This window comes from Prionailurus viverrinus, chromosome B2 (assembly GCF_022837055.1).
Source record: "Prionailurus viverrinus isolate Anna chromosome B2, UM_Priviv_1.0, whole genome shotgun sequence".
NCBI classification, from domain to species: domain Eukaryota; kingdom Metazoa; phylum Chordata; class Mammalia; order Carnivora; family Felidae; genus Prionailurus; species Prionailurus viverrinus.
In genome coordinates this window covers 40,075,783-40,095,935 of record NC_062565.1, presented here as the reverse complement: position 1 = coordinate 40,095,935, position 20,153 = coordinate 40,075,783, and the positions used below count along the sequence as shown (strand labels likewise).

The 20,153-nt window shown below is 40.8% G+C and overlaps 2 protein-coding genes across 6 annotated transcripts in view; both read left to right on the top strand.

Moving 5' to 3' along the window:
• The window catches only part of USP49 (ubiquitin specific peptidase 49), an 81,593-nt gene that overhangs the window by 32,479 nt on the left and 28,961 nt on the right, over window positions 1–20,153 (top strand). The window contains exon 1 of one of the 4 annotated variants that reach the window (XM_047857846.1): window positions 6,656–6,716. The exons of the other annotated variants lie outside the window; for them this stretch is intronic. The gene's annotated coding sequence lies outside the window, so the exon portion shown is untranslated. Of the gene's footprint in view, window positions 1–6,655; window positions 6,717–20,153 lie in introns of those variants that run through there. 4 annotated transcript variants of the gene reach the window in all.
• MED20 (mediator complex subunit 20) overlaps window positions 1–20,153 on the top strand; it is a 78,904-nt gene that overhangs the window by 53,178 nt on the left and 5,573 nt on the right. The gene's annotated exons all lie outside the window — the stretch shown is intronic.

Sequence of the window (20,153 nt, the reverse complement as noted above, 5' to 3'; positions counted from 1 at the left end):
GGGTGATATTGGTAGCTTTTGATGATCTTTGCTTAGGCCCACTAATTCATAAGAATCTTCCGTAAATGGAACGATTAGCTAGTGTCGGAAGGCTCCCCAGAGGAAGGATAAGTAAGAGCCAGACCAAGGAAGCAGTGGGTAGCCAGAGCAATGATGAAATGTTCTAGGGGAGGGAGCAGCTTGTGCAAAGGCCTAGAGGTGAGAGCAAGCTGTTCCATAGGGGAACTAAAAATAATTTAGAACAGTGGGAGCATAGCTGTGGTGTGAGGAAAGTGGGATGGGCTAGAGAGGTTCAGGACCAGACTATGAGAGACTTGATGGGCCATAGCAAGGAGTTTTGGGGCTTTATCCCCAAGTCAGTGAGAATGACATATTTGGGTTTTAGGCTGAATTCAGGAAAGCCTGTTGAAAAGCAGTTTCAGGGGTGCCAGCCTGGCTCAGTCTGAAGAGCTGCAGCTCTTAATCTTGGGGTCATGGATCTGAGCCCCATGTTGGGTATAGACATTACTTGAAAATAACATCTTGGATAAAAAGAAAAGCAGTTACAGTATTGTGGGCTAGAACTGATTGTGGTTTGAATTAGATTCGAGGCAATGGAGATGGAAGTAGTCTTGTCCATTCTTTGAGAAAATGATTACTGAGCACCTGTTTTTGGTGGGTGCTGTTCCAGGCTCTTGGGAGTCAACAATGGCCAAAATAGTCAGAACTCCCTGCCCTCATGGAGCTTACACTCTAGTGGGAGAAAGACAATAAATACGTAAATATATACTATGCTTACATAGTGGTAATTGCCAGGGAGGAAGATAAATCAGGAAGGGGGATGAGGATAAGGGAGTGTTATGTGGGGAACAATTTTTTTTTTAATGTTTGTTTGTTTATTTAGTTTGAGAGAGGGAGAGAATGAGTTGGAGGAGGGGCAGAGAGAGGGGGAGAGAGAGAATCCCAAGCAGGCTCTGCACTGTCAGTATGGAGCCCAATGCGGGGTCCCATCTCATGAACTGCGAGATCATGACCTGAGCCAAAATCAAGAGTCAGAGGCTTTACTGACTGGGACACCCAGGTGCCCTGGGAATAATTTTTTATATCAAGTGATGAGTGAAGGCTTCACTGAGAAGGTAACATTTGAGCACATATCTGAATGACATGAAGAAGAAAGCCATGTGGACTTATCTGAGGGAAGAGCATTTGAAGCAGCAGAAACAGAATTGCATGAGTCTTGGAATCGGAGAGTATCTGGTATGTTGGAGGAACAGCCAGTGGCTGGAGAGGAATATGTGAGCAGGAGAATAATGGGAGCTGGGCCGGAGAAATAGCCTTATTGGTCATTGTGAAATTGTGATGGAGGGAAATAGAATCAAGATTCAAATGGAAGAATCAGTAAAATTTGGGGATCGACTGGATATGGGTAGTGGTAAGGAGGAAAGAGATAGGGAACACAGTAATCTCGTAACATGAATATTTTGACTTCATTTAAGAGAATAAAGCAGCTGGAGCAGATAAGCTTAGATACCTATTATCATGCAAATCTCTTTTTTATTACAACATTGGGAAAGAGGTAATATTGATTATACCCATTATGAAGGGAAAAAGTCTCTCATCATAGAATGGATTTTCCTTTGGTTTTGGTAGTTCTCTAATTAGGGACAGACTTGACTGTTCAGCAGCCAGGAGAATGCCTGAATAATGGGGTAGCAGTGTTAGGCTAGATATGGATGGAGCCCTTAGGGTACTGAAAACTGCCCCCCGACACATTACCACATCCTAGATACATAGACACACACATCCCATTTGCGTTTTGTTCTTACAAGCGTTAACATATCTGCCAAATTCCTAGTTGACATTAACCTAGTTCAATAGTATTGCAACTGCTTCTACTGAGAGAAGAGTCATTATGATTCTGTGTCTGTTCTAAGCATGGTTTTAGGAGGTGCATCCATTCCTTGAATCCTCATTTACTGATGATCTGCATAACTGTGTGATGCCTGAGTTACAAAAAGGACAATGACATAGTCATTGTGCCAGGTCTCGAGGACTTCAAAATCTAATAAGGTGGACAAAGGAAATCAGGGACCACAGGGAGGCATGCCATAATATTGGGTGTGAGGAAGGTATGATGGGGAGACCAGGGAAGGATTCCTTAAGCTTTGGGCTGAGTGAGGCAGATTTCAAAAAGAAGAGGAGAACTTCTGAATCCATGGAGTTCTCATTTGCTGCCTAATCTGTTTGTAACACTCCTACTTCTGTCCTTTCCAAGTCCCTCAGACCCATCTTCCTAAGGAAAGTTGTGTTTACAGGTCCCTGAATGACCTTCCTTGTTCTTTCTCAGTATTCTGTAGACTGTAATAGCCAGAAGGAAACAACTACAGGGTCAGTTAACAGAAGGCAAGTAGTATACACAGGTTCACATGTAGTTTATTTTATATCAATTCATAATTAAAATTAATAATACTATCGTACAAATGGAACTATATGGAAGTAGCGTTAAAAATAAAGTGGCTTCTATCCTGTAGAATAGCATTTCTCAAACTTACGACATTTGTATACCACTGTTATGATTTTTGTCACATATGGGTAAAATGTATAGAGTTACTTAATATTTTTCTGTAAGCCAAATTACTTTTTTTTTTCTAACTTAAAAGCCTACTCACCTTAAAAATATTCATGGAGTTATGGGTTTTCTGTTCTTTTATCAAGCACATTAAAATAATATGTGACTACTTATTAGAAAATATTTGCCCCTGGAGAGTGCCATTTCTTTCTTTCTGTCTTTCTGTCTGTATTTCTTTCTTTCTTTCTTTCTTTCTTTCTTTCTTTCTTTCTTTCTTCCTTCCTTCCTTCCTTCCTTCCTTCCTTCCTTCCTTTCTTTTTTTTAGTTTATTTATTTATTTTGAGAGAGAGTGCGAGTGGGAGGGAGGGTGGCAGAGAGAGAGGGAGAATCCCAAGCAGCCTCTGTGAAGTCAGCGCAGAGCCCAATGCTGGGCTCAAACCCACTAACTGTGAGATCATGACCTGAGCTGAAATCAAGAGTTGGATGCTTAATTGACTGAGCCACCCAGGTGCCATGAGAGCTCCATTTCTAGATAAGACAGAGCGTAAGCACACTCTCCAGTCTCTCCCACTGTACGCAGCTAAAAATCTTGGTAGAACACATGGAATAACAATTCAAGGACTCTGAAAAGTCAGTAGTAGCAGGTAGATTAGAGAAGACCAGGATTTGAAGTACCACCATCCAGGTGGGAGTTTCCCTTTTTTTTTTAAATTTCTAGTGTCCCTTGGCCTGGATTCCATGCAGCCCAAACCTGGAAGTGGGCACCTGGCAATAACAGAGAGAGCTCCAGAATAAACCCTCTGGTTCTGACTTAAGTGGAAAAGGAGACTCCGTGCACTCAGAGAGAGTGGTAGAAACTGCCCCCTTTAAAAAATTTCTCTGCATTCTCTCGTGCCCCAACCCCCAGGCAATCTTGTGTTGGTGCTGGCAGTGACATCAGTGGGGGCTTACAGATGCCTAAAGCTCTAAAGGAGGGGAAACTTTATCTCCGTTGGAGAAGCTGTAGTCCTAAAAAGGTGGGGTGAACACCCATTGCTTTTTTTCTTTCTCTTCCTGCTGCCTAGCTCCCAAATTATGTGGGAGAAAGAGATAACAATAGCCCCAGGCTTCTGGCTGGAAGACAGGAAAGGGGAGCTCCAAGGAACTGAAAAGTACCCAGGACACAATGGAGAGGGAGGAGCTCAGGAAAGCAACCCCACAAGGTTGTTTGTGAACTCCTGGGCTCACCCCCAAACGGCACATGCGTGGATCTGTTCCCAAACAGCACACCAAAAACTTCTGAGTATTGAACTCTGAGATGAATCACTGTTCAGGCCCTAGACTGGCCACTGGGTTGTGCTCATGCCAGACATATCTGAATAGCTTTGCAAAGGCTTCGAATGTGGAACTGACATTTAAATCACACCCCACAGCAGGTTGGTTGGAACTTGGAACCTGAATGCAAGCAGGTCGATCGCCCGCTAAAATAAAAATATCAACATTTTCCATAGGATTTTAATAAGATGCAGAGTCTCATAATATTAAAAATGTCCAGGGTAGAATATAAAATTATTTAGCATACAAAAAAACCCCAGGAAAATCTCAACCAATGTGAGACAACCAATAGATGCCTACACTGAGATAATACCTCTTCTCCATATGTGGACCATGCCCTTCATTCAATTTCATCGGCAAGCCCAGGCCACAGGCCCAGTGTTGGACTAGTGACCATTGCCAGGGAGTACCGTGCACAAATTGGCTGAGACTTCTCAGGGCCCACCTCTGGAGCTAGTGCTGAAGTCATCTACTCCTGATGCACATGGCCCTATGGAGGAAGCATGGCTACTCAAAGTTAAGAAACAAAACCCAAAAACTCCTACTTCCAGACTTCATAAAAACTTATCTAAGTCAGGTTCTCCGATTTTAAGAGACTTTTCTATAGTGAGGTACAAAGAGGACTGAAAAGAGATAACCTGTCAGGTGGCTCAATACAAATTTTATTAAGCCCTTTGTGTGTGTTCCCTTTGTATACGATTCTATTTTTATTTTTTAGGCAGATGGGTAAATATGCTTCAAGGCCAACTGTTATTTTAGCACTGAGATAAATAACCAGTTGAAGAATGCAGATGTAGGGAGCCACACACGTTAGCCTTTGTAGCTGAAGATGACAGCCGCTGACCAGTAATTGCTATCTCCCAGCGGGTCCCCACCAGCTGCCTGTACTGGTCCGGGATCTATAGCTGCAGACTCCATGTACTGAGTTTGGCACAATTTGCACCTGCTCTCCTCTCTTCAGAAAGAACCATTCCAGGTGCTCATCCGTGCTCCCTAGGTTTATCTGCACTGTGATTTCTGTGAGTTCCCAGTGGTGCTATATCATTTGAAGTTCTGCTTTATGTGTCTTCAAAGTGTTTCTTTTTCCTATTCTGCTAGAATTATCTCTGTTCAGCTCATCACACATCAGCTACTTAGGAATGCAGAGCAGAGAATTTTAGAAAGCATGCTTGAGAGAAAGCCTGCTGAAAGTGGCAGAGCTTATTAATACTACAAGTTTTAAAAAAATTTTTTTAGTTTATTTATTTATTTTGAGAGAGAGAGTGCGCACAGGGGAGGGAAAGAGAGGATCCCAAGCAGGCTCCCCACTGTCAGCAAGGAGCCCGATGCAGGGCTTGAATCTACAAACCATGAGATCATGATCTGAGCCGAAATCAAGAGTCGGACGCTCAACTGACTGAGTCACCCAGGTGCCTCTTTTAAAATTTTTTTTAAGTTTATTTATTTATTTTGAGAGAGAGAGAGACAGAGAGAGTACAGGAGGGGCAGAGTGAGAGAGAGAGAGGAAGAGAGAGAATCTCAAGGAAGCTCCACACCATCAGTGCAGAGTCTGATGTGGGGTTCGAACTCACAAACCATGAGATCATACCCTGAGCTGAAACCAAGAGTTGGACACTTAACCGACTGAGCCACCCAGGCGCCCCAATATTACAAGTTCTTAAAGCCGTAAGTGTGTCAAGCTTCAATTTGCGCAGGGATAAAGGGGTCAGAATGAAGGTAGTTTTAAATTGTAAACAAACTTACAGCGATCAAATGGCAGGATCAGATTTTGAGGGACTAACTAGTTCTATTTTACTTGAAGAGCTGAGTAATAAGAACCCAGAGTAATAATTTGCCCCAAAGTAACCTCTACATTAACTTAATAACATTTGACCAATGGGAAAGGGGAGTTTATGGGAGTCAGGTGGCAAGATCTGAGCAGAGAGCAAGCTAGTCACAGTCCTCCCTTTGTTGGCAGTGTCAGCTTCTGATCTGGAACAAGTCACAGGATTACTCTGTATGCTGACACTCATTTCTAGAGTCTAACTATATGCCCAGCACTGCTGTACGCATTTTACATGTGCTAACTCATTTAATCCTTACAACAACACTATGAAATAGAAACTGTTATTGTTCTCATATTATGGATAAGGAAATTGAGGCCCAAAGAGATGATTTGCCCAAGGCCATATACAACAAGTAAGGACAGAGCTAGAATTCCAAGCCAGGCAATATGGCTTGACCTTTTAACCACTATGCTATATTGCCTCTCATGGTACGTTAAAAATACCTACTGTAACTATTTTACAGAGTTGTAGGAAGCCGAAATTATAATAAAAGCACTTTAGTGAGGAAATAATGCTCTCCAAAAGAAAACTATAGCGTAAGAACCCAACACCGGTGCTGGCAATTACTATGAGAAGCCCTTCTCTAGCGAATTGTGACACGGAGAATCAGAATCATAAGGTTAAAAGACTCTTCAAGGCTATGTTCTAAGAAGGCTTTATCTGCTAAAGTAACCACTGTTTTAGTAGTTCTCAGATTTTTAAAATTTCACAGATCTATAAAATACACACTTGCACACACATACACGCACCCCAACCCAAACTACCATCTGCTATCATCACCATTACAGAAAGGGCAGTTCATACCAGGAACATTGGTGAGATAGAATCTAATAAAGAACAGTGTTCCATGAACAAAACAAATAGGAATTTTACCCTGCTCAGTGAGATTATTAGTCTGAAGATTAGTGGTTAGGGAATTCATTCATCTGGACTGGTAGGTATAGATCCTGTTGGGTTAAGAAGTTATCTTGGGGTAGAGTGACCTCCCAAATGATGGCATCAATCATATCAATTGGAAGCATGTTCAGGTAAATACTAGTTGAACTACAGTTTACCTTGCTTCTTAGTAAAGTGTTTAGTGTTTGCCTTGGCAACCTTACCAAGATGCCCTTACCTATCTAGGTTCCATGTGTTTATTTCTTATCTTCCACATGAGATTGTGAACTCTGAAGTGTTGAGTCTTGTTTGTGTTGAACAAACATTTTAGTGCTTTTTTTTTTTTGATGAGGTAAAAAAATTATATGAAATTTACCATCTTAACTACTTTTAAGTGTACAATTGATTAGTGTTAACTATATTTACTAGTTAAACAGATCTCCAGAACTTTTTCATCTTGCATTTCTCAAACACTGTACCCATTAAAGAACAATTCCCCTTTCCCCCCTCTCCCCAGTCCCTGCTAATCACCATTGTATTTTCTGTTTCTATAAGTTTGACTAGTTTAGGTATTTCATATAAATGGAACCATACAGTATTTGTCTTTTTTGTGACTGGCTTATCTCATTTAGCCATAGTCCTTCCTCAAGGTTCATCCATATTGTACCATGTGTCAGAATACTTTCCTTTTTTTTTTTTTTTTTTTTTTTTAAGAGAGAGGGTGAGGGAGAGAGCATGCGGAGGCAAATGGAAGAGGGGCAGAGGGAATGGGAAGAGAGGAGGGAGAGAATCTCAAGCAGGCTCCATACCCAGCGCCGAGCCCAACACGAGTCTTGATGTCATGACCATGAGATCATGACCCTTACCGAAATCAGGAGTCAGACACTCAACCGACTGAGCAACCCAGATGCCCCCAGAATACTTGCCTTTTTAAGCCTAATATTCCATTGAATGAAGATACCACAGTTTATCTATACATCTGTCAGTGGACATTCCTCTGATTAGTGATGTTGAGCATCTTTTCATATATTGTTGGTCATTTGTATATGTCATTTTTGGAGAAATGTTTATTCAAGTACTTTGCCCATTTTTTAATTTTATTTTAATTTTTTTGTTGTTGAGTTGTAGGAGTTCTTCTTTTTTTAATTTTTTAACATTTATTTATTATTGACAGACAGAGAGAGACAGAGCATGAGCATGGGAGGGGCAGGGAGAGAGGGAGACAGAATCCAAAGCAGGCTCCAGGCTCTGAGCTATCAGCACAGAGCCTGACACAGGGCTTGAACTCACAAACTGCGAGATCATGACCCGAGCCAAATTGGACACTCAACCGACTGAGCCACCGAGGCGCCTGAGTTGTAAGAGTTCTTTATATAATTTTATATAGTTATCAGACATATGATTTGCAAGTATTTTTTTCCATTCTATAGGTTACTTTTTTACTCTGTTGATTGAGTCCTTTGATGCACAAAAGTTTTAAAGTTTGATGTAGTCCTCTTTGTCTATTCTTGCGTTTGTTGCCTGTGCTTTTGGTGTCATATCCAAGAAATACTCGCCAAGTCCAATGCCGTGAATCTTTTCCCTGATGTTTTCTTTTAGGAGTTGTATAGTTTTAGGTCTTACATTGAGGTCTTTAATCCATTTTGAGTTAACTTTCGTGGTGTAAAGTAAGAGTCCAGCTTCATTCCTTTGCATATGGATGTCCAGTTATCCCAACATCATTTGTTGAAGAGACTGTCCTTTGCCCACTGAGTGGTCTTGGCAACCTTGTCAAAGATCATTTGATCAGGGGTGCCTGGGTGGCTCAGTCGGTTAAGTATCTGGTTTTGGCTTAGGTCATAGTCTCATGGTTTGGGAGTTCGAGCTCCACATCGGCTGTGTGCTCACAGCACAGAGCCCTGTTCAGACCCTCTGTCCCCCTCTCTCTCTGCCCCTCCCTGGCTCGCATGCGCTCTCTCTCTCTCTCTCTCTCTCTCTCTCTCTCTCTCTCTCTCAAAAATAAACAAACTTATGGGGCGCTTGGGTTGTTCAGTTGGTTAAGTGTCTGACTTCGGCTCAGGTCATGATCTCGCGGTTCGAGTCCTGTATCGGGCTCTGTGCTGACAGCTCAGATCCTGGAACCTGCTTCAGATTCTGTGTCTCCCTCTCTCTCTGTTCCTCCCCCACTTGCTCTCTCTCTCTCTCTCTCTCTAAAGTAAATAAACATTAAAAAAATAAACTTAAGAAACAAAGATCATTTAACTTTATAAACAGGGGTTTATTTTTAGACTCTTTGTCCTATTCTGTTGGTCTATTTGTCTTTATGCTATTTGATTACTGCAGCTATGTAATAGGTTTGAAATCAGAAAATATGAATCCTCCAACTTTCTTCTTTTTCAAACTTGTTTTGGCTTTTTGGAGTGCCTTGAGATTCCCTATGAAGTTTAGGATGATATTTCGGCCAAAAATGCCACTGACCTTTTGATAAGGATTTTATTAAATCTGTAGATCATTTTGGGTAGTGTGGACATCTTACACTGTTGTTTTAATATTGTTTTCTGGGGCACCTGAGTGGCTCGATTGGTTAAACAGCTGACTCTTGATTTTGGCTTAGGTCACGATCTCACAGTCCTTGGGATTCTCTCTCTCCTCCTCCTTCTGCTCCTTCCCCGCTCTTGCTCTCTTTGTCTCTCTCTCTAAATAAATAAATAAACTTTTTTAAAAAAAACAATATTTTCTAATGAACATGGGGTATCTTTTTGTTTGTGTCCTCTTTAATTTCTTTCAGAATGTTTTGTAATTTTCAGTATACATGTCTTTCACTTCATCGGTAAGGCTTATTTCTAAGTATTGTATTCTTTTTTATGCTCTTGTAATGGAGTTGTTTTGTTAATTTACTTTCAGATTGCTCAGTGTTAGTGTATGGAAACACAGTTGAGTTTGTGTGTTGCTTTTGTATCCTACAACTTTTCTGAATTTGTTTCTTCTCTCTCTCTCTCTGTGTGTGTGTGTGTGTGTGTGTGTGTGTGTGTGTGTGTGTGTAACCTTTTGGCTTTTCTACATATAAGATCATGTCATTTGTGAACACAGGCAATTTTACTTCTTCTTTTCCTTTGTGGATGCCTTTTTTTCCTCTAATTGCTCTGCCTCAGACTTCCAGTACCATGTTAAACAGAATTGGTAAACACGGGCATTCTTGTTCTTCCTCTTAGAGGAAAAGCTTTCAGGTTTTTACCATGGATTATGTTAGCCATGGACTTTTCGTAAGTCGTCTTTTTTTTTTTTAAGTGTATTTATTTTGAGAGAGAGAGAGAGAGAGAGAGACAGAGAGAGAGAGAGAATTCCAAGCAGGCTGTCCATTGTCAGCAGAGATCTCACAAATGGTGAGATCATGACCTGACCCAGTATTAAAGAGTTGGACATTTAACCAACTGAGCCACACAGCCACACTGATAAGTGCTCTTTATTATGTTGAGAGCATTTCCTTCTGTTTCTAGATTGTTGAGTGTTTTTAATCATGAAAGGATTTTGAATCATGTCAAATGTTTTTTCTGCATCAGTTGAGATCATGTAGTTTTTGTTCTTCATTCTGTTAATGTAATGTATTACATTGATTGATTTTCATGTTGAACCATCCTTGCATTCCAGGATAATTCGTACTTGGTCGTGGTATATAGTGCTGTTGAATTTGGTTTGCTAGTATTACATCAGTATTCATCAGGAATATGGGTGTGTAGTTTTCTTGTCTTTGGCTTTGGTATCAAGGTAATACTGGCTTCATAGAATGAATTCATAGGAGTTTTAGGAGGATTGATGTTAATTCTTTTTTTTTTTTTTAAAGCTTATTTATTATTGAGAGACAGACACAGAGCATGAGCAGGGGAGGGGTAGAGAGAGGGGGAAGCACAGAATCTGAAGTAGGCTCCAGGCTCTGCTGTCAGCACAGAGCCCGACACGGGGCTTGAACTCACAAACCGTGAGATCATGACATGAGCCCAAGCAGGATGCTTAACTGACTGAACCACCCAGGTGCCCCTGATGTTAATTCTTTCAATGTTTGGTAGTATACTCCAGTCAAGCTATTTGGTCATGGGCTTTTCTTTTTTTGGGAGATTATTTGTTTTTATTGAAGTGTAGTTGGCACACAATGTTACATTAGTTTCAGGTGTACAACATAGTGACTTAACAAGTCTGTGCTCTGCTGACCACAAGTGTAGCTACCCCCTGTTACTCACCATACAACCAATGTTACAGTACCATTGACTATATTCCGTTGGGAGGTGTTTTTTAAAAATGTTTATTTACTTTGAGAGAGTACACATGTGCATATGACTTAGTGGGGGAGGGGCAGAGAGAGAGAGAGGGAGAGAGAGAGAGAATCCTACACCATCAGTGTGGAGCCTGCCGCATGCTGAAATCATTCCCTCTAATGCTTTTTATTTTTAAAACATTTTGCTTATATTGGTGATATGAAGCAATGATAGCTTCCCTGAAGTAATTGATTGTCCAAGAATCAAGATTTATAAATTAAAAGTACCAGTATTTGGTAGACTGTAATAAATGCCCAACATATAAATACAATAGGAGGGGCACCTGGGTAGCTCAGTCAGTTAAGCATCCGACTTCGGCTCAGGTCATGATCTCATGGCGCATGAGTTCGAGCTCCACGTCAGGCTCTGTGCTGACAGCTCAGAGCCTGGAGCCAGCTTCGGATCCTGCGTCTCCCTCTTGTGTCCTTCCTCCACTCATGCTGTCTCTCTCAAAATAAATAAATAAACATTTTTAAAAAAATAAAGCAAATGCAATAGGAGCTTGGAGTAGAACTTTATAATTACATAAATCTTTTTTTGTTTATTTATTTTGAGAGAGAGCGGGGAGGGGCAGAGAGAGAGGGAGGGAGAGAATCCCAAGCAGGCTTCACACTGTCAGCACAGAGCCTGAGTGGGGCTTGAACTCATGAGATTATGACCCGAGCCGAAGTTAGACACTTAACTGGCTGAGCCACCCGGGTGTCCCATAAGTATGTAAATCTTGAACCTAAAATTGGAGAAAGCTCCAATTGGATGGTAAGCTCCTTGAAGGCAAGGGCTATACCTTTTGTTTACTATAATATTTCCAGGGCCAACAGAATACCTAAGAGTTATTCAAATTATTTACTGAACAAATGAATGAGCAGATGGGAGTGTAGAGGCCCTTCCTAGAGGGGGGTAGTATGAGCAAAGGTGAGAAGGCAAGGGTGTGTTTAGTGTGTCTGGGAGGCAGACAATGGGTAATTTAGTTTGTCTACATTTTGCGGAGCTTACAGAGATACCCAGAAATAGTTGGAGAGGACAGTAGGGGCCAGGTGGTTAAGTCTTAAATGTTAAGCAGAAAATAGTAAGATGCTATGGACATTTTGAAGCATTTACTTATGGAAAGGGCCTTTTGGTTAAGATTGAGTAGAAATTATTTTCCATCATGAAGGGAGAATTATTAAGATACAGGTGTTTGGCTTGGTGTGGGTCCATAGAAGGTAAAGAAAAAGAAGGAGTCCTTGATGAGAGAGAACTTTTCCTTCTTGGATAAATGGGAAAGTGATGGTGCTACTACTCATGGAAATAAGGAGATCAGAGAATAGAAATGGTTTTGTTTTGTTTTGTTTTTTTAATTTTTTTTTTAACGTTCATTTATTTTTGAGACAGAGAGAGACAGAGCATGAACGGGGAAGGGGCAGAGAGAGAGGGAGACACAGAATCGGAAGCAGGCTCCGGGCTCTGAGCCATCAGCCCAGAGCCCGACGCGGGGCTCGAACTCACAGACCGCGAGATCGTGACCTGAGCTGAAGTCGGACGTGCAACCGACTGAGCCACCCACGCGCCCCTGGTTTTGTTTGTTTTTATAGGAAAAATTTCCTATTCCTATTTGTGTCTTATTTCAGGTCTTTTGGTTTCTGGTTTGTGAAGAAAGTGTTCTCTCTGAGCCAAAAAACCTTCTTTTTTAGCTGCCTGCCACTTCCTCTACTTTTGTTAACTTCCTTTTTACCCATTCAGTTTGTATCATTTCATAAACTTTTCTTTGCCTACGTTTTGTTAAATTGTATTCTCAGGTTCTTAAAACAGCAGTTGTCTGTACATCCCACTGCCTTCCATTTTCCACACATGAGTAACCTAGCAAAACTAAAATTGCAATCAAGTTGGCTCCCATGACTGCATTTCAGAATCTTGTAATGGACATGTTTCTTAAGTTTATTTATTTTTGAGCGAGAGATTGCAAGTGGGGGAGGGGCAGAGACAGAAGGAGAGAGAGAATCCCAAGCAGGCTCTGCTCTGTGAGCGTGGAGCCCGATGCAAGGCTTGATCCCACAAACTGTGAGATCATGACCTGAGCCCGAATCAAGAGCCGGATGTTCAACCAACGAGCCACCCAGACGGCCCAGAATCTTGTAATGGACATGTTAATGGCAGAAGCATTACTTTGAGCTGGCTAAAACCTATCTTGCATGCTAAATGTGTATTTGTTTCCTTCCATGTATTCATCAGCTCATCCGTAAGGTATTGTTAGGCCTTTGCCACCCTGGGAGATACCAACTAAGTGTAAGACAGAGCAACCCCATAGTAAAGCTGTGTTCGCCAACCTAAGGATTGCACCTTTGATGGTGGGTAAAGACTGAGATCAAAGACTTTAGCAGTGGTTTGGTCTTGGGATGGTGCATCTCCCCAAGAATCACCACCATTTTCTCTTGCCACCCTCTCCCTATTATTACTATTACATTCACTTTTTTCCTTCCTCTATCTTGAACACAGTCAAGTGTTACAAAACTTGAAGATAGGCAGCACTACTTTTGAATCCTGGCTGAATTCTTTTCTGTGTGTTCTTATGAAAGTTATGTAATATTTAACATTTAAGAAAGCCTCGGGTTCCTCATATATCAAATGGGAATAATAGTATCTTGCTGTTTTAGGCCTAGAGAAGTTGTGAATAATATTTGATACTTCATGTACCTTAATTTCTACTGATATTATTGTATAACCATTATTCACAGTTTCTCAACAGCATGAGAGCCCTCTTACACAGTATTTGATGTTATGTTAGAGTGAGGTAAAGTAGGAGAGTCTTAGGAATGAAGTGGGTGGTTATAAACTTGAGAATCATAGGGTCAGATATCTATCTCAAGGACACGGAAAACCCAAGAATGCTCTATACTACAGAGAAACCCATGAAGACCTAAGATAGGACACATTTTGGGGCACCTGGGTGGCTCAGTCAGTTAAGCATCTGACCCTTGATTTCGGATCAGGTCATGATTTCACAGTCATGAGATTGAGCTCCACATCTAGCTAGCGCAGAGCCTTTCTTGAGATTCTCTCTCTCTCTCTCTCTCTCTCTCTCTCTCTCTCTCCCCCTCCCCCCCCTTGTCTCTGCCCTTCTTGCACTCATGCACATGCGTGTGCTCTCTCTTTCTTTCTCTCTCTTAAAATAAATAAACTTAAAAAAAATAAGGTAGGACCCATTTCCTTTAGTTGCCCACATTGATTTCTTCCTAGTGATGGGCATGCGTGTTTAAATATTTTTAGCTATTCAGATATGTGAGCATTTGACTTTAAAGCACTGTTTGTTGATATGCTAGTAGACCTCCTAATATATTCAACACAGTCTTCCAGTTCTGCCTCATTTTAGCATCATTGGCAGTGTTTTGTGAAGAGGGCAGAATTCTACAATAGCTTTTGAGGAGACATTGCCAACACCATTGAAAGCAGATAGTCTGAAAGCAGAATAGTCTGGGTCAGGTTAATAAATGGGGTTTTCCAGATGAACTTTCAGCCACTCTTTATCACTTGGCCCCTTGTAGCATATAGAAATCTTGCTACTATTTCTTCCATTTTCCTTAAATCTATACTGTAATAATCTTGTCCACATCTGCCTTATTTGAGCCCGTATTCTCACCTGTGATGTATGGCAGGTTGTAAGGAGACTCTCAATCATACCAATAGAGCTAGAGAGCTGTGGTTTTCATGTGGAATTTTTTTTTAATGTTTGTTTATTTAAAAAAAATTTTAATGTTTTCTTTATTTTTGAGAGAGAGAGAGACAGTATAATTGGGAGAGGGGCAGAGAGAGAGGGAGACACAGAATCTGAAGCAGGCCCCAGGCTCTGAGCTGTCAGCACAGAGCCTGATGCAGGGCTAGAACCCATGAACCACAAGACTGTGACCTGAGCTGAAGTTGGACACTTAGTTGACCGAGCCACCCAGGCACCCCTAATGTTTATTTAGTTTTGAGAGAGAGAAAGTGAAAGAGAGTGTGTGCATGCACACAAGCCAGGGAAAGACCGAGGGGTGGGGCCTCAAACTCCAAAGCCCTGAGATCATGACCCCAGCCAAGGTTCGATGCTTAACCAACTGAGCCCCCCAGGTACCCCTCATGTGGAATTTTTTGTACTTCTTTTCACGTTTCAAACTGGAGTCACTTTCCAAAACCTTATATTATTAGAGTGTGGAAGAACCTTTAGAGCAATGTTGCATGTCAGTGCTTAAACATTTATCACCTATTATAACTCCTACGTTATTAATTTTTATTTCAACTGTGAGAATTAATGAGGAAACATTTTATATTCAATAAACAACACAAATTTACTTCCCTAAAAATAGATCTGAATTTTTCATTAACTAGAATTCAACTCAAAGGCAAATCCCCCACCCCCAAAAAAGGGAGCGGCAGCAAAGGTAACTAGAAATACCACATGATCTTTAATCACAAAAGAATAAAATATTGAACTATGTTTTTTCTACTGTTTTAAGACAACAGAGTAGTCAATCATCTGAGTTCATTGATATTTTATAATGTTGCCAATCCTATTTTCACTGGTTTCTGTGCCGAAAGCATACTTCTTGATACATCATAGGTGAACTATCAGTAAATATTATTGACTAGATTAATTTTTAGTGATCAAGTATTTGTTGCCAAAAATGCCCTTTTATGGAAGCTAGTATCTGAATAGCACAGCCCCTGGTAATAACAGTGAGTTTCTAGTTGAAAGAAACTAACTTCTTTCAAATATGTCACTTTGTTGGGAACCATCAAAAATGTCATTCTTGAGGTGCCTGGGTGACTCAGTTGGTTAAGCGCCCGACTTCAGCTCAGGTCATGATCTTGCGGTTTGTGGTTCGGGCCCTGTGTAGAGGCTGTCTACGGCCAGTGCAGATCCCACTTTGGATTCTCTGTCTCCCTCTCTTTCTGCCCCTCCCCTATTCACGCACATGCTGTCTCTCTTTCTCTCAAAAATAAATAAACATTAAATAAAATAAAATAGGATAAAATGAAATAAAATGTCACTCTTACTGTGCTTGTTGTCTCTCTTTGTAAGAAGCACACCATGTGTGTGGACCATCTAGAAAGCCAATTCTTTTTAAACACTTGACTTTATTGCCTGCACATACCCAGTTTTGGTTATACTAGGACCTAGGCATTTACCAGTACATACATATGTAGCTAGAAAAGTCCTGTAAAGTGTCCTGCAAAGGAACTGGAACTGGGGAAGAATCAGTGATGTGAGCAGTTGTCACAGAATTTCAGCAGATGATAGTCTGCTTAATACAAACCCATTCAAATTACCTATTAAAGTGGTGGAGCTCCACCTAGGATTAAAAAGCAAGACTGGCAACTAACTTGAGTAAAAAGTGCCCAGGAAAGATTTGGGATCAACTTCTTAGTTCTTCTCTAAATGCAGAGCCGTGGGTAAGGAGTGGTAAAGAGTGGCACAGCCTTTGCCTAAGGGGCTTGGAGTATGGTTAGGAAACTAGGTAAACAACTGAGGCTGTGAGCAATGAGGCACTCTTTGAGGCTTTAAGGGGGAGATTCCGTGTGCAGTGAAGTGGCCAGGAAAAGCCTAAATATAGAGGAGACAAGATAGCGTTCCAAGGAAATGAGTATTCTCAACATTTTGAGTAAACGGTGAGTAGACCAGTCTGACTGGTTGTTTACATGCCAAGAAAGGGTAGGAGATATTAGAATCTACTTTGGGGTCAGATTGTTTGAAATACAATAAAGGTCTTATAAAGGTCTGGCTAAGGGACTTGGACTTTATCATACAGGTAATGGCAACCTGTTAAAGGTGGTAGTTGTGGGTTTTTGTTGCTGTTTAATCAGGAGCAATGGTTGATGTTAAGCATGGATTTAGAAGCTCAGGAGGGCTAGTGGTGAAGGGAAGTGTTCAGTTGATTTCAAAAAAGTAGCATCACTTTTTGTAGCCTTAATGTAGGTAATTTTGTTTGTAGTTTCTTGTCATACTCTGAAGGTCAGTCAGCTTGCAGAAGTAGCACCAGTGTATCAGATTCTCCTGGCTAGCTGGCAGTGGTGCTGCATACTTCTTTCAAAAATATTAATTGCTTGCAGATCTTTTCTGTTTACTTCACTATTTCCCTTTCTTTAAAATTTGTTTTTTTTTTTTCAACATTTATTTATTTTGGGGACAGAGAGAGACAGAGCATGAACGGGGGAGGGGCAGAGAGAGAGGGAGACACAGAATCAGAAACAGGCTCCAGGCTCCGAGCCATCAGCCCAGAGCCTGACGCGGGGCTCGAACTCACGGACCGCGAGATCGTGACCTGGCTGAAGTCGGACGCTTAACCGACTGCGCCACCCAGGCGCCCCTAAAATTTTTTTTTAATTATTTATTTTTGAGAGGGAGAAAGACAGTGCAGGCAGGGGAGAGGCAGAGAGAGAGGGAGACACAGAATCTGAAACAGGCTCCAGGCTCTGAGCTGTCAGCACAGAGCCCGACGTGGGGCTCGAACTCACAAACCCAAGATCATGACCCGAGCCGAAGTCGGACGCTCAACCGACCGAGCCACCCAGGTGCCCCACTATTGTTACCCTTTCTATCGTGAATTTACTATTTACTTGAATACTTTGAAAATATAAACCAACAAGGAATTTCTACAGAGGTTAAGGTAGACACTGGATTCCCAAGACAGACATTCCCAAAGCTTGAAGACCTGTGATCACTGGGAGGATCTGTGGGTCTCACTTTTAACTTAGCACCATCCACCATGAAAACAATCCTAAAGAAAAGAACCTAGAAGAGACAGCTGTAAGGTAAGTTTTACTAGAACTTCATGGGACAGATAAACTGTGGAAGAATTAAACTTTCAGAGAAGAGATAAAGAGGGAAAACTGCCCATCTCATTTTTTGAGGTTAGTGTAATTTTGTTACAAAAACAGAGACATGATAGAAGAAAATGAAAGACTAATCACACTTAAGAATATGGATGTGAAAATTATAAATGAACTATTAGCAAATTGAATGTATCATCAAAATACAAAACATTATGACCAAATGTTTGTTTTTTTTTTTAATCACTGTATGGAAGGATGGTTCAATAGCAGAAAATCCACCACTGACATGATCCACTATATTAATTTTTAAGGGGGCATAGTCATATAATTTTCTTAATTAAGTTCAGAAGAAAATATTGGATGGAATTTAATATGTAGTCTGATTAAAATTTTCTTTTTACCAAACTAGAAATAAAAGAGAACTTCCATAACCCAAAGTTAACTGCAACCCCCTATGATAACTATCCTACTTAACACTAAAACTGTGGACCCGTTCCCTCTAAAGTTAGGAACAGGCCATGGTGCCCACTATCATCCTACTATTTAGTAGTGAACTGCAGTTCCTGGTGAATGCCAGAACACAAGAAAAAGAAATAAAAGATACAGATAGAAAAGAAAGAACAAAGCTATCTATATTTGAAAAAGATGTGATTATTCATAGAAAATTCAAGAGAACTGACCAAGTATTGGAGCTGAGAACGGAGTTCAGCAATTTTTTGGTTGAACCATATGAAATATTTTTTTTGGTAAAAATAATTACTTATCAGTAGTTTCATAGGATTCAACCTAATATGAAAGTCACATTTGTATACATGAGCAATCACTACTTAGTAAATGTATATTTTTAAAAAGATCCCATTCACATAGCCATAAAGATCCAGGAAATAGCTAAGATTTTTTTTCTTATTGAGAGAAAGAATGAGAGAGTTTGAGTGGAGGAGGGGCAGAAGGAGAGAGAGAATCTTAAACCGGCTCCATGCCCAGGGCAGAGCTCAATGCAGGGCTTGATCTCACAACCGTGAGATCATGAGCCAAAATCAAGAGTCAGGTGCTCAACTGACACTGCCACCCAGGTACCCCTCCAGGAAATATATAAATAAGAAATATGTAAGTCTTGGGGCTCCTGGGTAACTCAGTCAGTTGAGACAGGTCATGATCCTGGGGTCATACGTTCGAGCCCCACATAGGGCTCTGTGCCGACCACAGAGCCTGCTTAAGATTCTCTCTCTCCTTCTACCCCTCCCCCCTGCTTGTGCGCTCTCTCTCTTTCTCTTTCTAAAATTAAAAAAATACATATATATGTAAGTCTTGTGGAGGAAACATATTGAAAGACCTGAATAAACAGAGTGATACCATGTTTGTGGATGGAAAGAGTCACTATCGTAAAGAGGTTACTTTTCCCCAAATAAGGTTTTAATTCAATGCAATACCAATAAAAAACTCAAAAGGATTTGTTTTAATAATTTCATTAGCTTACCCTAAAGTTCGTATTGGTAAAGAGGCAAAAATGGCTGATCTAAGGCTGCACTGAAAAATAATTGTTGAAGAAGGACAGTATAGAATGGCAAAATTTGTAGAACTTGTCTCTGTAGTAATCAGAACAGTGTGATCATGAAAAGGGAGACTAGTCAGATAGGCCAACTGAACAGAATAAGAAAATAAATCCAGATCCATTTTAAGAACCAAAGTGTAAAATTTTTAAATTTTTAGAAGATATTATAAAAAGACTATCTTTACTACCTTGAGTTAAGAAAGGATTTCATAAATCGGGGCAGCTGGGTGGCTCAGTCAGTTAAGCATCTGGCTTCGGCTCAGGTCATGCATGATCTGGCGGTTCGTGAGTTTGAGTCTCGAGTCAGGCTCTGTGCTGACAGCTCGGAGCCTGGAGCCTGCTTCAGATTCTGTGTCTCCCTCTCTGTCTGCCCTTCCCCTCCTCGCACTCTGTCACCGTATCAAAAATAAATAAACGTTAAAAAAATTTTTTTTTTTAAAGAAAGGATTTCATAAAGCATAAAATCCTAAATTTCATCATATGATTGCAGTAACTACATCGTATTCACTACAAAAGATACCTTAAAAGACAAGAAGCAGACTGAGAGAGGATATTTACAATACATCTAATCAGCAGAGGTCTTGTGTCCAGAATATATAAAGAACTCTAATCATTTTATAAAGAAAAGACAAACAATCCAATCCAAAAAATGGCAAAGGTTAGTCGATCTCTTAGAATATGTAATGCCTAGGGGCGCCTGGGTGGCTCAGTCGGTTAAGTATCCGACTTCAGCTCAGGTCCTGATCTCACGGTCCGTGAGTTCGAGCCCCGCGTCAGGCTCTGGGCTGATGGCTCGGAGCCTGGAGCCTGCTTCAGATTCTGTGTCTCCCTCTCTCTCTGCCCCTCCCCCATTCATGCTCTGTCTCTCTCTGTCTCAAAAATAAATAAACATTAAAAAAAAATTAAAAAAAAAGAATATGTAATGCCTATTACTTTGTTTCTGCCAATATTGGATATATTTCTGT